Genomic DNA, 16,703 nt, shown 5'->3' with positions numbered 1-16,703 from the left:
TTCCTTGAAATGCTTTATTAAAGCCCCCCAAACTCTCTCAGGAGTGTCTGCCTTCCTTGGAGTTAACATACATTTATTGTTCTCCACTGAAAATTTCACTAGTATTTCAAAACAGCGTGCCTGGCCTCTGCTGTGGGGATGGTGGGAATAGGAAATAGAACCGAGAGGAAACCTGAGAAGGCTTTGAGTTTTGACATTTTAGAGCAAGATTATGGCTCCTTCAGGACCACGGATCATGAGCTCATGCACCACTGAAAATAAATGACGACCAAGACGCTTAATAGAATGATTTTAATTAGACCTGCCCTTCACCTGTCGCAAAGGTCACCTGATAACCAATCCAATAAATAAGCTGAGCTGTAACTACCTGTACTCTGGAAAAAGTGGGGCAGCCTGTCTGCCTCTTGACCTTCAGCCCAGGCCTGATCCAAGCAACCCAGAGCCTTAGAGAGCCACAGGGACGGCAGTGACCAACACCATGTACACCCACTCTCCCAAATTTGAAAATTTGAGAGTGGAATTTGTTGGGTGGAAATGCAAAGAAGTTAGACAAAGCTCTTTCTTCCAAGAATCATATGCCCCTTCTCAAACCTAAAGCCTGTATTTAATACACCACAAATTCTTGATGTCAATAGTAAGAAATGATAATGCCTTTCTGGAGCTACATTTGCCCACGGAATGGGAGAATATATTTGCAAATGATGCTACAGATAAAAGACTGGTATCCAAGATCCACAAAGAATTTCTCAAACTCAATATGCGAGAAACAAATAAACAAATAATAAAATGGGCAGAAGATATGAACAGACACTTTTCCAATGATGACATACAAATGGCTAACAGACACATGAAAAAATGTTCAAAATCATTAGCCATCAGGGAAATTCAAATAGAAACCACACTAAGATACCACCTTATGCCAGTTAGAATGGCAAAAATTGACAAGGCAAGAAACAACAATTGCTGGAGAGGATGTGGAGAAAGGGGATCCCTCCTACATTGCTGGAGGGAATGCAAGTTGGTACAGCCACTTTGGAAAACACTGTGGAGGTCCCTTAAAAAGTTAAAAATTGAGCTACCCTATGACCTAGCCATTGCACTACTGGGTATTTACCCCAAAGATACAGACGTAGTGAAGAGAAGAGCCATCTGCACCCCAATGTTCATAGCAGCATTGTCCACAATAGCTAAATCGTGGAAGGAACCAAGATGCCCTTCAGCAGATGACGGGATTAAGAAGTTGTGGTCCATATATACAATGGAATATTACTCAGCTATCAGAAAGAACGAATTCTCAACATTTGCTGCAACATGGACGGCACTGGAGGAGATAATGCTAAGTGAAATAAGTCAAGCAGAGGAAGACAATTATCATATGATTTCTCTCATCTATGGAACATAAGAACTAGGATGATCGGTAGGGGAAGAAAGGATAAAGAAAGGGGGGTAATCAGAAGGGGGAATGAAGCATGAGAGACTATGGACTATGAGAAACAAACTGAGGGCTTCAGAGGGGAGGGGAGTGGGGGAATGGGATAGGCTGGTGATGGGTAGTAAGGAGGGCACGTATTGAATGGTGCACTGGGTGTTATATGCAACTAATGAATCATCGAACTTTACATCTGAAACCAGGGATGTACTGTATGGTGACTAACATAATATAATTTAAAAAACATTAAAATAAAAAATAAAAAATAATTTAAAAAAAGAGTGAACTCTAATGTAAACCATGGACCCCGGGTGATAAGGATGTGTCAGTGTAGGTTCATCAATTGTAACAAATGTACCACTGTCGGGGGGTGGATGTTGATAGTCGGGGAGGCTCTGTATGAGTTGTAAAAATCTCTGTACCTTCCACTCAATTTTGCTGTGAACCTAAAACTGTTATAAAAAAATAAAATCTATTGGGAGGGGGAAGCGGCAGCATTCTACCATTGCCAAAGCAGAACATGAAAATGACTCCTACTGGTTCTATACATCTGCTAAAGTCCCAGAAAGTGACAGAGAAAGATCAACAGACATCAGGCAGATGGGACAGGAGAGCCTGGGTGGGGGAGGGGCGAGCATGAGCACAGTGACCAACCATGTGAACGTCTGTGTAAAGAGAGAACATGAGCCCCAAGACACTGTGCACCCACAGGAGAAATCAATTACAACAGCTAAGTATAAGAGTAGTCAACTTAATCTACTGCAAACTTAATTTGTAACTTGCTCTTCTGACTGATTAAGACTATTATAATAGCACTTCTTTGGACAAAGCCTGGTCTGAAATATAGTTGGCTGTGTATTTCTATCTCCATAATTAGGCTGTCAGCTACCTGGTCTTAGGGATTTCTTTTACTCATCTTTAAAAGCTGTAGCACCAAATACAATAGGTAACAAACAAATGTCTCTTGAATTATCCATTTTTCAGTGATTGTTTTGGACTTCAAACACAGCTCTCCTTGTCCTCCTTCTTAACTTTAATTGTTTTCATTTCATGTTCAAGAATATACTTATCATACTAAATGAGTAATGATCATATTTCAGTTTTGATCAAAGAAAAAGAAAGATTAAAGTATTATTCATTACAACGCCTGTTCAGAGAGGCCCAAATCTCAACCTTCAAGTCCACCTGGTAGCTACACTTTTCAGAGTAAATTAATACACCAACAACCACATTTATCAGGTAACTGCCTCCTATAAGCAGGGCCACCACCTAAAAATCAAGTTTGCCATTTATGTGGTTTGATAGGCGGGGTCAGTGCAACTAGCACCTGCCCCGTTCACCTTGGCAGCTGCAGTGGACAGGTAAGCAAGATCACGCTGCTGTCAGGACAGAAAGCCTGATGCTGAGCTTGGCCAGGAGATCAAGACCCAGAGCTAGCGACATACATGCCTACTCGCATTAGGGCTACAACCAGAGGGGAGTTCAGAATGAAGAAAGTTCCAGCCAAGAAACCTGCGAAGTCTAGGGGATGTATCAGGAGCACATTCAGCAGAGTCTCCCAGCTTTATGCATTTTACTCCTTATCCTGTAAAAGTCTAGAAATACAATGCAGAAGGTGAGAAATGCTTAAATCTTGCAGTTATACCCACCTCACTGTTGAGAATGGGAGTCATTGACCAAACTGAGCCTCAACTAAGGGTGTGTGTTAGGAGAGGCTAAAGCAGTGTTATAGCAAGCAAAGTTAGAGAGAATACCCTCTTTTTCTTTTATTTCTAACATGCAAATACATAGTATCTCATGAAATTGAATTGATATATACTATAGATAGAATCTAAAGCAGTGATACAATTTGATGTTACAATTTTTAAAGCAATGTCACAAAATAACCCATCACCCACTTAGAGTGCAGTTTCAAAGGCAAAGTGACAAGTGCATCCCAGGCCTTCCTTTGGGCTCCAGGGACATACAGGTGATAAGAGCACGCACTGGGCCCAATGAAGCTTATTTTTTGTGGGGTTTTTTTTCCCCAATCCTATGGCCCACACCCAGATTCTGTGACCTGAGGTCCAAGGTGATCCTAACCTACATGTGGGGAAAGCCTTTATGATCCTGCAGGTTGCTAAGAAAATCCTAGCCCTCTTGCAGCAGCCGGAGAGTCCGTTCTATTCCAGCTGGGTTCAAGCTGTGGAGGGCTCAGGCTGTGGAGGAGGGAGGACAGAACTCAGGTGATGACCACGTGTGATCGGATGAGCAAGGCGGGATGGTGGGGAACGCTTCACACGAGAGGAATCCACGATTAGGGCAGACCTGGCATCCTTGCCTCCACTCATTCAGACAGACAACCTCCCCAGTTCTGTGTTCTTGCCACTGTGACCAACAATGAGGGTTTCTAATGTTTCTTAATATTGCTTTTTTAAAAATGGAATGCTTCACAAATTTGTGTGTCCTCCTTGTGCAGGGACCATACTAATCTTGCCTGTATTTTTTCCAATTTTAGTATATGTGCTCCCAGAGCAAGCATTAAAACCTATACTTTAAAGATGAAAGCAAAAATATTTTATTATTTTATAATAATCATCGTCATAAAGGAGCAGCAGCAAGTGCTGATTTAATACACACTACTTATTCATCAGTGACGGAGCTAAGTACCCTCCACACACTGGCTAATTTAATCCTCACTGCAACTCCGAGAAATCAGTAGTGTCATCCTGATCAACTCAAGGGCGAGAAAACTAGGCTCAGAGTGGTTGACACAGTATGCCCAAGGTCACAGAACTTAATAAGCAGCCAAGACAGGACCCAACTACAGCTGTCTCACCCCAAGGTCTGCCTGCTCAGCCACTCTGCTCCACTCCTGGCTACTATGCAAACACCCATTAGAGAAGCTTCACCTACTTCTGCTGAGCAATCGGGCCGGGCCAGGCCAGGCTGGGGGACAGAGCACAGGCAAAGGATCATCCGTACCCAGCACTCTGAGAACCCCACGAAGTTACCTGATCCTGAGTCTCAGTTCTCGCCTTTGACTTGCAGGTGTTCCCGCTGCCACATGCCTCATGAAGACCAAATACATGCGAAAGGTGGGTAAGCATTTTGAAAGATGGGGGAAAAACTCACCTCTTAGCTTCTTCCTGACTCTTGGATTAAGTGCCAACCACCCCTCATCACCCATCCATTGAGGTCACCATCCAGGCTCCATGCTAGTCCTGGCTAGGAACACTCTCCCCTAAGTTCCTGGCTTCAGGGCCCCCCCAGGGTTTCTGGATGGAAGTGGGATGAGAAACAGCAGAGAAGAAAATTTTGGCTAGTGTGTCCCACAATCCCTTAAAGTCCTGTATCAGATTGTTTTCATGCATAACTTTACATAATTCTTTATATAACAACCCATTAAATTGCATACTAATTCACACTAATGTTCATACATACTGAATATGAATGTATGTAAACACTTAAATAAGACTGTGAGTTCTTGCAGAGTAAAGATTATGTCTTCAGTTTTTAATTGTCCGTACATCCAACAAAGTACTTGGCACACCATGGCGGCTGCCAAGTTTCCCTCCACGGGTCACATTGCAGAAATAACAGAAGCAGTTCTGCTAGATGCTGTGAGGTGAATGGAGCACGTGGAGGTTTGGAGAAGTGAGCAAATGGGAACAAAGAACGAACAACGGTCAGCACACCTCTCTCAGGAGCTTTGTGCCTGGGCAAAGTTGGGAGTTAAAGTGGGGAAAGCCTGCCTCTGCAGATGGAATTGTAATAATATCAGCACTTTTCTTGAATGATTAGAACTGTGTAATTAGCTTTAGTCTGTCCTGATACCCTACAATCACATCAGCTGTTCACTAGGACACATTACAAACACAAAAAATGTGTAACTGCCACCAGCACGATCTCATGATCAAACACGGAAGCATGATTCTTTCTCATTTGTGTACTAGAAATAGTTTTTCCTCTTACTCTTGTCTCCCAAAATGAAATGAAACAGCAAATAACCCAATAGGGATACAATTAATAAAATGGAAGTCCATAATCCATTTTACTCTTTCCAAAGAAAAGGGACAGAAATTGATAGAAGACAGATTTCAAACAAGCTTAACCATGTAAAATAACACCAATGAATAAGTTAAACACAGAACTACCCCCTCTAACAGATGCCCATGTTCAGTTAGCCTAAAAATCCCAATGAAAACTGTAATTACGTATTCTCTTCCATCACAGATGGCCTGTTACTATAGTAAAAAATAAAATTTAAAAAGCACTTTATCTCTGAAATGATTAAATATTATTTAAAAAAAAGTTAAAATCTGAACTTGTTTACATTTGATCTGAACAAATTTTAAAGCTAAAACCTCTCTGCCTACTTTTTGACATCAGACAATTCTCCGGGACGCTTTACTTACCTGAGGCTCTCTGTGAGCTCCAAACCTGTAGGTAAAGTTCTTTTAAAATTGAAGATATTCATTTTTACTCAAAGAAAAATACTTTTCAACATTATTGCAAAGGTAATTTTGGCTGATTTTTACAAAGGTAGAGCGCGCAGTGGTTCTCTCTCTCTCTCTCCATATATATAAATATATACCATTAAATCAGATTAGTAAAAGCTCAAAAAATATCACATTCCATTTGAAATGTTTACAGTTGAAACTTTCCTAAGAAGCAAATAGAAGGCCATTGTTTCCTGGGAAGATAACGGTCTGATGGGTCTGGGCAGTGAGCACGTTCTGTTTGACTTGCTCTCTGATAATCCGAGCAGTAGTAAAGCAGACGCCAGGCCAGTTAGTTTAATAAGCCACCAATACTCTTTGTCAGCTTTCTTTGTACATTCTGGAACTCTTTATTGGCAGGTAATGAAGTTCAGGTCATTAACAAAACAAAGAAAAATATATTCAATAATCCAGCCACACAGACTGTAGCAAACTAGCTAACCAACATAAACGTGTCGGGCAATTAAGTTAGATTTGTAACGATAGCCTGACACTTTTGAGGTGCTACAGCGATAAGGCGGGGCTCTCAATCTCCACGGAGTCAAATGGTATCGGCAGTGCGCCTAGCGGCTCTTGGAACAAGTCAGACACACATGATGCTAAGTGCAAGGGGAGTAATTTCTTTTTTCAAGTCCTTGAGTGAATGAAGAAGAGAAAAGTATGCATGAAGGCTGGCTTAATACACTTTAATGGTCATTAGGAAATAGCTATTCTCTATTTCTTCCAGATGCTCTGTTAACTAAGGAAACAGACTTTTCTTTAACTCTGAAGGCTAAGTTTTGACACACGTGGTGCTTCTCTCTCTCTCTCTCTCTCTCTCTCTCTCTCGTGCACACCCACCCGCCCAGCACAGTGGCAAAGGAGACCCTTCCCACAGTCAGGGAGACGCTTCACTCCAGAACATTATCCCACGAGTCTCACGGCGCTGCCAGCTCTCATGACAACATGTCTCTAAGACAGAAGCTGGGAAACACCATCCCAGACATGGAGAGACCATCCCTCCATGCTGAGGATAACTTTCCTCTGTGGTCCCCCAGTGCAGGTCGGCACCACACGTGCTGTTCTGCAACATGCCCCAGTGTTCACCTCAATACCTGGCACGTGGCTGGCATTCAGAGAGTATTTGTGGATACTCTTCCCCGCCAGAATGAGTCTCCAAATTTACAGTGACACAGGGCTCTAAAAGGTAGAGCACGGTATTCATTAAAGGGATGGGGAAATGAATAACCACACAACCAGAGTGTCTGGCCAACACTCGTATGACTCAGCAACTGAGCTGGGCGGCTGAATCAGCTGAAGGTGGTTTTCTAAATGTGTGTGGGTTGAGCCAAAGACAGCTATGGGACCAGCCCCTGGGGCGTTATCACTCAGGCAGCAAGTCCCAGTGTGCATCATCGGGTCTGTTTGTGATGCCACTTCCCAGATTTACTTGCTTTTTTGCCCATACGGTGCTCTTGAACATGCCGTGGCCACTACTGGCTTTTCCAATAAGCGCGCTAAGACCTATTTCTGCACCACGCCGGCCAGCTGCCCTTCAGATGAAGACTGCCCAATCCTAAGTGAGCAGCCAAAGACACAGTGGAGGGTGGTGAGTCCACAAAAATAAATAAATAAATAAATAAATAAATAAATAAATAAATAAATAAAATGACAGCTGTCTTTCTCTGTGCTCGTTCTGAGAGAATGGAAGGGGATGGCAGGCCAAACCAACCAAAGAACAGTCCAGGAGAAGGCAACAGCTTGAACAGAGTTTGTCAAAAACTAAATACAATAAAAATACACACGTTGACGTGTGGGTAGATAAGCACCTTAATCTACTACCAACGCACATATAGGACCATATATAACTTCTGAACAGGAGAGCTAACTGCACGAATGTACGCCAGGAAAGTCACCGGATCAGCAGATGAGGTGCTGGGCCTAAGACAGCCCCAAGGGCACCATCTGTAAGCACCACACCATCAAGAGCGCCGTAGGTCTGAAGTGTGTCCCCGTGGAACTGGGGCGTACATCCATGGTGTACTGCAGCATGAAGACAGCAAGCTGAGAGATTGCACATCCAGTGGCGTCTGGCTGGGGACGGGCAGTACGTAGACACACACGTGCACATGCAGAGATGAAAGTGCAGGAGAAAGTGGTTATCTCTGACAAGGGCGGATCTAGGCAAATTATTTCCTCCTTTTTGTTCTCTGTGTTTCACGTTGAATATAGGTACTGCTATTATCATGACAAAGCAAATAAGTTCTTAAAAACAAAAGCTGATTAAATACCCTTTGAGACCTCACTCAACTGTACTCGTCTTTAAAATCTTTCGTGGCCACCGTTGACCTTGAGCGTAGCCTCTTGAGTTACACTACACTGCAGGACATTTACAGACTCAGGAGGTATGTCTCAGCATTCTAAATACCGAAGCATATGAAAAAGTCCTGCAAAACAAGAGGCTGATGTTTCTTTGCCCCCTGCCTCTATGCCCCCCATTCCTGGCAACCGTCTCTTACCTACAGTCTCAGCCTCACTAGACATCCGCTGATGAGGCCGAATTCAAAATAATCCAAGGGTGTGCGATTAACTTAGTTCCCTTCAAATAAATACAGAGAAGGTTGTAGGAGACTCAAGAACACCCCCCCCCAATAAATCATACAAGCACAGTAGGCTCCATTTCACCAGGAAAATGTGGAGTTTGTACCCTGAAGACAGCAGAGCTGGCTGTGAGCTCACCAGCACCGCTGTAGACAATGAACCCGGGCCTCTCAGTTTTCCAGTATGCTGTGACACAGTCCAGAATTTTAGACCCCACACAAACAGAACAACAAATCCTCAGGCTTCAAAAACAGATACGTTGCTACTACTTTCCTTTACCTAACTACCAATGTAATCCCAAAAGGACTTCTAGGCTTTTCCAGAGCAACTCTTTCAAAATCGAAATTTTTTACGAGGAGGAGCTCTTTACACACAAATAATTATTTTTAAAGTAAACTTAGATGTCACTGATCAGGAGACAGTATTACAGTTATCTCAAGTAATTCATTCTTCTGAATAATGACTGGAGCTTCCTGTCTTAATTTCCTTTTCATTTTTAGAGAAAATCTGCAGAAACCCCATGGGTTTGTTGCCCTCCACTCCTGTCTATGCTGTAGCCTTGCCTTACTCATAAGACCATTCTTCCTACTGCACTTTCTTGAATTCCTCAGGGTCCTCCCCCACCTCCCCCGGGAATGAGCCTAAGCTTCCAGAGGCTTCCTGGTCACACTTTAGGAGGTGTGGGTATATGTCCATTACTTTGACTGCGTTGATGGTTTCATGGGTGTTTGCATTTGTCCAAACAGCAAATTGTACACATTAAGTATGCATTGATTTTGTATCTGCATGATACCTCAACAAAGCTACTAAAAACATGCAATAGTAACGGACTCTGAGGGGAGCATTATGTCTGTATCTCGAATTGTCTGTCTTCCTGTGGATGCCTAAGTTTTATTTCCTGGGTTTCTGAGTCTCTTCCATATTTGGGCTGCAAACTAATATTTCAAACACATAATTTCTCCTTTATTTCTCCAAACTCAAAACACTATATTAAATTACAATAAATCTTTTTTTTTAAAAGAGGTTTCCTGAGTACCCCAGTGCCTAATGAGGCTCCTTTCCTGACACTCCCTCCCTGACAATGCCCACGCCCCATCCCCTACCCACCCATGGTCCTGCTGCCCTGCTTTTCCTCCTGACAAATTTGTTCCTCCAACTCCCTATCTCCCCCCTCTGCTAACTTCTACTCCATTTTGAAGACTGGCTTCAATGTCACCATCTCCCTGGGAGAGGTCTCCCCCAACCCCGCCCACCTAACCTAGCCAGGCCCCTCTGTTCTGGAGCCCCTGGTGAATCCCTCAGTCAGCACACTCACCTCATCACCCTGAAATGATCACTTATGTGTCTTTCTCAAGGAACTAATTCCTGGAAGGCAAAGACTGTTTTCTTTTGTATCCTTGGTGCCTAGTTCAATGCATGACACAGATAGCACCAATGATAATAAGAGCACCAACTTCTATCTCCTGGAAACAAATAACCCAACTACAATTCTCTATTCCCAAGAACTGCTCTTAGAACTTCTCTCTCAGTTGGCATTATGATCCCATTGTCCTCTAATGACAAACACCGGTTCCTCCGTGTATTTTAGATTTCAAACTTCACAGAAATTTTGGCATAGGACCAAACTAGGTTTCCGTATTCTGATTTCCACAGATCGAGACAGAAATGCCTATGGTTTTGTAAGTGCGGTGATGATGGTGGGGGTGGCTCTTCGCAAATGCTAAAAACGTTAAAATAAAAAGAGGAGGAAAAACATTCTGAAAATGCTACAACCCAAACCAGAATAGCTGCTAATACAAACAGGCCCCTTCCCAAATGTAAGCGGGTCACAAGTAATGGCTCACCTCAAAGCGGCCACAACGATACTGTTTACTCTCCATTTGGGGCTTAAAAGCATTTTCGTTGATGAACAGGCCCCGAAGCAGAAACATCTAAACCCATGCTAATGCCCAGCAGAGCAGTAACTTCTTTTGATTAATTTACCAGTACTGAAAGCACAAGAAAGAGATCAAACCACGTTCTGTACTAAACAATTAAACAAGCAGCCGATGCCTCCAGGATGGTGTATGTCAGGATGAAAGCCGGTTGGGGTCGAATGAAAAAGCAACAAATATCTTACATTGATTAATGCTTATAGGATTTTTTCCCCTTCAATGTCATAACATTTCATTCAATGGTCAAACCGAAGAGTTTATATAACATTGAAAACAGAAAAAAGTTCCAAAACTTAAGAAAATTCAGATGTGTGGTGAGGAGAAAAATCAGGTCAGTTCTTCAGAACCTTCCAAACCGTGTGGCGGAACCCTGAGCAGTCTGCTGAAAAACCTTCTCCATGAAATAGCACGGGGGAGAATCTCATCACCTCCTTTCAGCGAAAAATAATTTCCCTACTATGAGATTTTCTTAATTTACATTATTTAGTCCATTCACAATGTTCAATACCATCTGTATAGACTGTTTTGAAAACAGAGCCAAAATATAGTACAAATGTATCTCTACTTAATTTTTTTCATTGGACTTTAAACCAAACTGATTCTCAAATCAGAATGAACTACAAATATGTTAGTAGTTAACCCTCAGATTTTCTGAATTATCTGAATCAATTTTTTAAAACCCAATGAATATCTTTGTAAGAAACAAAACTAATTTATATACTTGTAGAAAAATAACTGAACCAGACCAGCTAAAAATGTCATCTTCCTGCAAAGTCACAATTTTCTAATTTTAGATCCCCAAGGAACATTTTTTAGGTAATTCAATATTATCTTAACGAATTTACTGAATTTACTTAACGAATTACAGTAGGGCTACTCCCTACTTCTCTTTCCTAATCTATAAAATGGGGATGATGATGCATGCCTTGCAGGATTTTAAGATTAAATGGCATAGTAATATATAAGCATAAATCTTCAAACTGTATCATATTACCTCCCTCCCCACACACTCAATACCAGTCTATGCTAGATTATTTGCAGAGCATTCCCTCTGCTTAGAATACAACCCCTTGTGGCGAATTCCCCCTCCATGCTTGGGGCTCGCCTCTTCTGTTTTCACACAGATCTCACTATATCATAAGGGCTCCTTCAGAGACAGACTTCAGGGCAAAGATTGTTCGGCAAAGGTTCCCTGGTATGTGGAAGACATTATGATACCCTTTACTACTTGTCGAAAAATTGAAACTGAATCCCTTCATGTTTTTAAACTCTTATATGGAAACACCACAAAATTTGGAAATACACACCTGAAAGCTGACTCTTCTACTGACCTTCCCACAATTCTTTCCCTCTTACGAAGATATATGAACCCAAAGAGCATGGACATCTAGGCACGTTTTCCTACTCAAACACTCTGGCTCTAATTGGCTCTGATCCCTTTTTACTACTGATGGAGAGAATAAATGGGTTGTAGTTGAAGTGAATGTAAGTTCCTACTGATCCCCATTTCTGATCTCTTGTATGTGTACAGAAACACAAAAACTGCTATTCTAAGTCTTCTCAAAGGTGGTAACATCCTCCTTTGTCAAAAAATACTTGAAAAACTCCTGGGTGCGATCAGGAAACACAAGGAAGAAGGGTCTCGTTTTCCAGAGGAAGTAGAGGACCGTACCACAGACTGAACATGATCCTTGGCGGTCTCCGGGATTCCCCCCGCTGGAACTAAACGCATCCTCTCTAAGCAGCTCTGGTCACAGGGCTATTTTGAAAGCACAGGCAAGAAAAGCTGGAGATGATGCCACAAGGTTGAAGTATAGAATTAAGAAATACATGTGAATTATTCCACAGTGATTTTGACTGGTTTAAAAAAAAAAAAAGGCTTTCACTCGGACCTGTTTAGACAGCTCAGTCCTTTTTTTTTTTCCAAAGATTTTATTTATTTGACAGAGAGAGAGAGAGCAGAGGCACGGGGAGTGGCCGAGGGAGAAGCAGGCTCCCCACTGAGCAGAGCCTGCCTTGGGACTCGATCATGACCTGAGCCAAAGGCAGACGCTCAACTGACTGAGCCATCCAGGTGCCCTTCTACAGCTCAGTCTTAAATGGACTTCTCTCTACATACTCCTCAGTGGCAATGGTCAGATTTTCAGCTAGCGAAGAAACGTTTTGCTGCTATTGTTATGGAGGCATATATAACATCCGTCCAGGGGAGAGAATGTGCTCGTAAAGTTCCCTTTCAGTACCTGATCACCAGGATCTCTGACAAGTGAGCAGGGAGCATCATAGACTCAACCTGGGTTAACTGTTTTCTAACTACAAGGAAATCTCACACATATTTGAGCACCTAGAGTATACAAAGTAGCCTCAAATACTATCCCTAAAGAAGAGATCCTTACAATGTATAAAAGGGACCATAAAAAAGCCCTAGTTCAAATTCAAATTCTTTTAACAGCTTCATTACTTTATTTGCCTATGCCCTACGCTCTTATTTCCCAGGTTAAATAACCGAGAAAGATGCCCAGGTCTTGTCATCCATTCTGCGTTAAGTTTACGTCAGTATGCAAATTCCTACAGCCTGAATGCTCTGTACAAGTCTTCCCTGTTATCACGGGAGTTTCTGTTTGTTTTTAGGGTTTTAGTCTTGAGTGGGCTTTTCCCATTAGCTCATCGAGGATGTCATTAAGCAAGCCTGCCAATTTCAGCTGGAAAAATGAGGAGTACAAATTACACAATCTGGATTTTAAAGTCTCTTCTGAAGAATATTTGCAGTGGAGGATCCTCTTGGGTACTGAATGGCATTTTTACAAAGGTTCATAGCAGAAGAGTGAGAAGTCACCCCCTAAGGTATCCAGAGTATGGTGAAAAAACATAGGGCACAAACGTAGGATTTAGTCAGCCTTCTGCATGGCATTCTTTCAAACCCACGGAAATCTATTCTTACGCGATTTCTCTTCTACTACAATACCCTCTTTGGAACGTACACACACACACACAAACCCTAGGAAACAACTAGACGATGAAACTCAGGTGTGTATTTGCTTAAAAACAGTCTTATTTTGGGGGCGCCTGGGTAGCGCAGTCGTTAAGCATCTGCCTTCGGCTCAGGGCGTGATCCCGGGGTTCCGGGATCGAGTCCCACATCGGGCTCCTCTGCTGGGAGCCTGCTTCTTCCTCTCCCACTCCCCTGGTGTGTTCCCTCTCTCGCTGGCTGTCTCTCTGTCACATAAATAAATAAAAAAATCTTAAAAAAAAAACAGTCTTATTTTTAAAAGCATAAGCAATGAAGTTCTACCAGCGTTAGACATTGGGGGTGCCTGGGTGGCTCAGTCGTTTAAGCATCTGACTTCTGCTCAGGTCATGACCTCAGGGTCCTGGGGTCGAGTCCCGCATCGGGCTCTCTGCTCAGCAATGAGTCTGCTTCTCCCTCTCCCTCTGTGATCTCTCTCACTCTCACTCTCTCTCAAATAAATAAATTAAAAAAAAAAGAAATTAATCCTCACCCTTATTTCATTCATGTGATGTTCACTTCATTCCTTAAATACAACCCCATTATCCTGTCTTTGTATCCACTATGTATTGGCTGAATTCACATAGGTAACTATGTGAGAACACCCCAGCACATCCCCAGTCACCAGGAAAGTTCCACACTCAGTCTCAGGGCGGATATGGAGTTCAGAGCTCAGATGGACTCAGACAACGCAAATGAGATATTCTAAGTCCTCGTGAGACAGTCCTGAAAATGATGCCAGATCACCTGCCCAGTTTTTAGAACCAGAACAGGACATAAATAAAGACAAGTTAATTGTACAATTTGCTTTGAATTCTAGGCTGGCTTCCCTGTCACCAAGCGTGACACTTCCCATTGCCGTCAATCAGCTTGCAGCATAATGCACATGGCTCGTCATTAGCTTCAGGAGAACAAGTGGGGAAGTGAATTATGTACTATCAACACCCCCACCTAATCCCTACAATTCTGAAGCCAAATCAGAGCAGGTGAGTCCCTTACCCCCGTGCTGCCCTACAGATACATACTCCTCTCGATCATGTAACACAGCCAGAAAATCACTACAGCCTTCTCCCAAGGTGTTAATTTCCCTTTCCCCCATCCAGCTTTTCTGAGATAATTGACACCCGACACTGAGTAAATCTAAGGCAGACAACAGACAACACGTTGGTTTCATACACTGATAGACGGCAAAATGATTACTGCCACTGTGTTAGCTAACAACTGTATCGTATCACATAACTGCTGTTTCTTTTCTGTGGAGAGAACATTTAAGATCTACTCTCTTAGCAACTTTCAGGTGTCTAACAGTACTGGTGACTCTAGTGACCATGCCGTACATTAGATCCCCAGAACTACCTCATCTTACAACTGCAAGTTTCTACTCTCCGACCAACCCCTCCCCTCTCCCTACGCCCCAGCTGCTGGTCATCACCATTTTAGTCTTTCTTTCTGGGAGTTCGTCTTTCTGAGATTCCACGTACAAGTGAGAGCATGCAGTATTTGCCTTTCTCTGACTTAACGATTTCCCTTTGTATTGTCTGCAGGACATGGGACCATATTCTTCAAAATATATCTAAGGTTCTTTCCTCTGAAAACGCAATCTAACAAAGATAAGAAAACTCCAGTATTTCCCTCTGGATGAACTCACTTTGGTTTTACAGCATGCCTTGTAAGGAGTTTGTTATTACAAATACTGTCTGGGGCAGGTTACTCTCAACCACAGTGGCTTTTGAGATTTCTAGCCAGGGTCACATAATGAGGACACAGCTGAGCTGGGATCAATAATGCCATCTGGATTCTCAGGCTAATTATCAACCTGCTATTACCTCCTCATTGTTAATATCGCTGATGGAACTGAAGTGATCTCATAATCTCAAAATATGGAACCATGTGTATAAAAACGAAGTTCTGCCCTTCTTCCAGCTTAGTCCTTTCAAAAGGGCCAAGGGAAGCGCATTCTAAATGCAATGTCCAAAAATACATTTGTATGTATAGCGTGCATTTCCCACTAGCATCTCTGACCCCACAAACATTCATATTTGGCTGATACACGCATCTAGGGGAGGCAGGAAAGAGCAGGCAGGAGGGCAAATGCAAGTGTCACCATTTATTTTAATACAGACAAAGACAGATGAGAATGAAGAAAAATATTCTGCCTCCAGCTTCAGGGCTAAATCACATCTACTGCCTTCATAGCAGTTTATAAGCTGAGGAACCGGAAAGAACTGGGCAGTTGCCCAAGGAAATTCATACTTGGGGTGAATGGACTGCAGTCTTTTCCCTCTCGCAGGATCAAGGCACGCATTGGAGAATGTTGGTTTACAAAAATTACTAAACCAGATCCACGATAGAAGATAATTAATGACTTAAAAGTTTCTGCTACACTAAAAGACAGTACATACTTTTCCTTTCGTAAGTAATAGATGTAGTCAACAGGATTAACTTACGTCCTACAACATTTCAAAAACTTGCCTTATAACCTACAACACACTTTCCAAGGACATTCCATCAACGAATAAATCAACTGTTAACTGATGGTGTACATATTCCTTAGAGGACCTTTACCTCATTCATCAATATAGGTTTTCATAACTAATTAGCATTCTTGCTAAGGTTCAGAAAAACTCAGCAACAGGTGAAGTGGATGAAATTGATCAACCTGCTGAAAGCTTGAGAACAAATCACTGCAGAGCTCTTTCAATGGTGCTGGTTGACACCTCAAGACACATTCGTCTGATGTTTCTTTAAGCTTTTCCAGTCCAACATCTGTCAGAACCTGATGCAACGTCCACCATTACCAATGAAAAATGTGACTGGTGAATTACATATGTAAAAGCGAAGCAATGTTCCCAGATTCTGTGGCCACCCACAATGGAAGCAAGTCCTGTTATCTCCTCTACATCAAGCTTATTCTCCGTGCTTCCTTTCCTGTGACTGGACCATCCACCACTCTGTAAGAATCCTACAAAAATTTCTCCTTTGTGACACCATCTCCTTTGGTATTAATCTCCTAGGGCTGCCATCACAGAATGCCATAAACTGGTTGGCTTAGAACAAAGAAATGTATTATCTCACAGTTCTGGAGGCTAGAAGTCTTAGATCAAGGGCTTGGTAGGTTCCTTTTGAGGACTGTGAGGGAGGACCTGTTCCATGCCTCTCTCTTGGCTCCTGGTGGTTTGGTAGCAATCTGTGGTATTCCTTAGCTTGTGGAAACCTTACCACAATTTCTCCCTTCATCTCTACATCGTGTTTTCCTTGTGTGCCTGGGTTCAAGT

General features: G+C 42.5%; 1 protein-coding gene and 1 non-coding gene across 2 annotated transcripts in view; both read right to left on the bottom strand.

The window, feature by feature from the left end:
• Positions 1–16,703, bottom strand: part of LOC103664303 (phospholipid-transporting ATPase IB) — a 565,982-nt gene that overhangs the window by 228,874 nt on the left and 320,405 nt on the right. The gene's annotated exons all lie outside the window — the stretch shown is intronic.
• Positions 3,843–3,946, bottom strand: LOC121101488. Its single transcript, XR_005833478.1, has one exon. It is a non-coding gene; the product is annotated as a U6 spliceosomal RNA (small nuclear RNA).

The sequence above is a fragment of the Ursus maritimus genome, unplaced genomic scaffold (genome assembly GCF_017311325.1).
Source record: "Ursus maritimus isolate PB19 unplaced genomic scaffold, ASM1731132v1 scaffold_10, whole genome shotgun sequence".
Taxonomy (NCBI): domain Eukaryota; kingdom Metazoa; phylum Chordata; class Mammalia; order Carnivora; family Ursidae; genus Ursus; species Ursus maritimus.
Note: the sequence above shows the minus strand (reverse complement) of the source record. Positions and strands in the feature narration are given on the sequence as shown.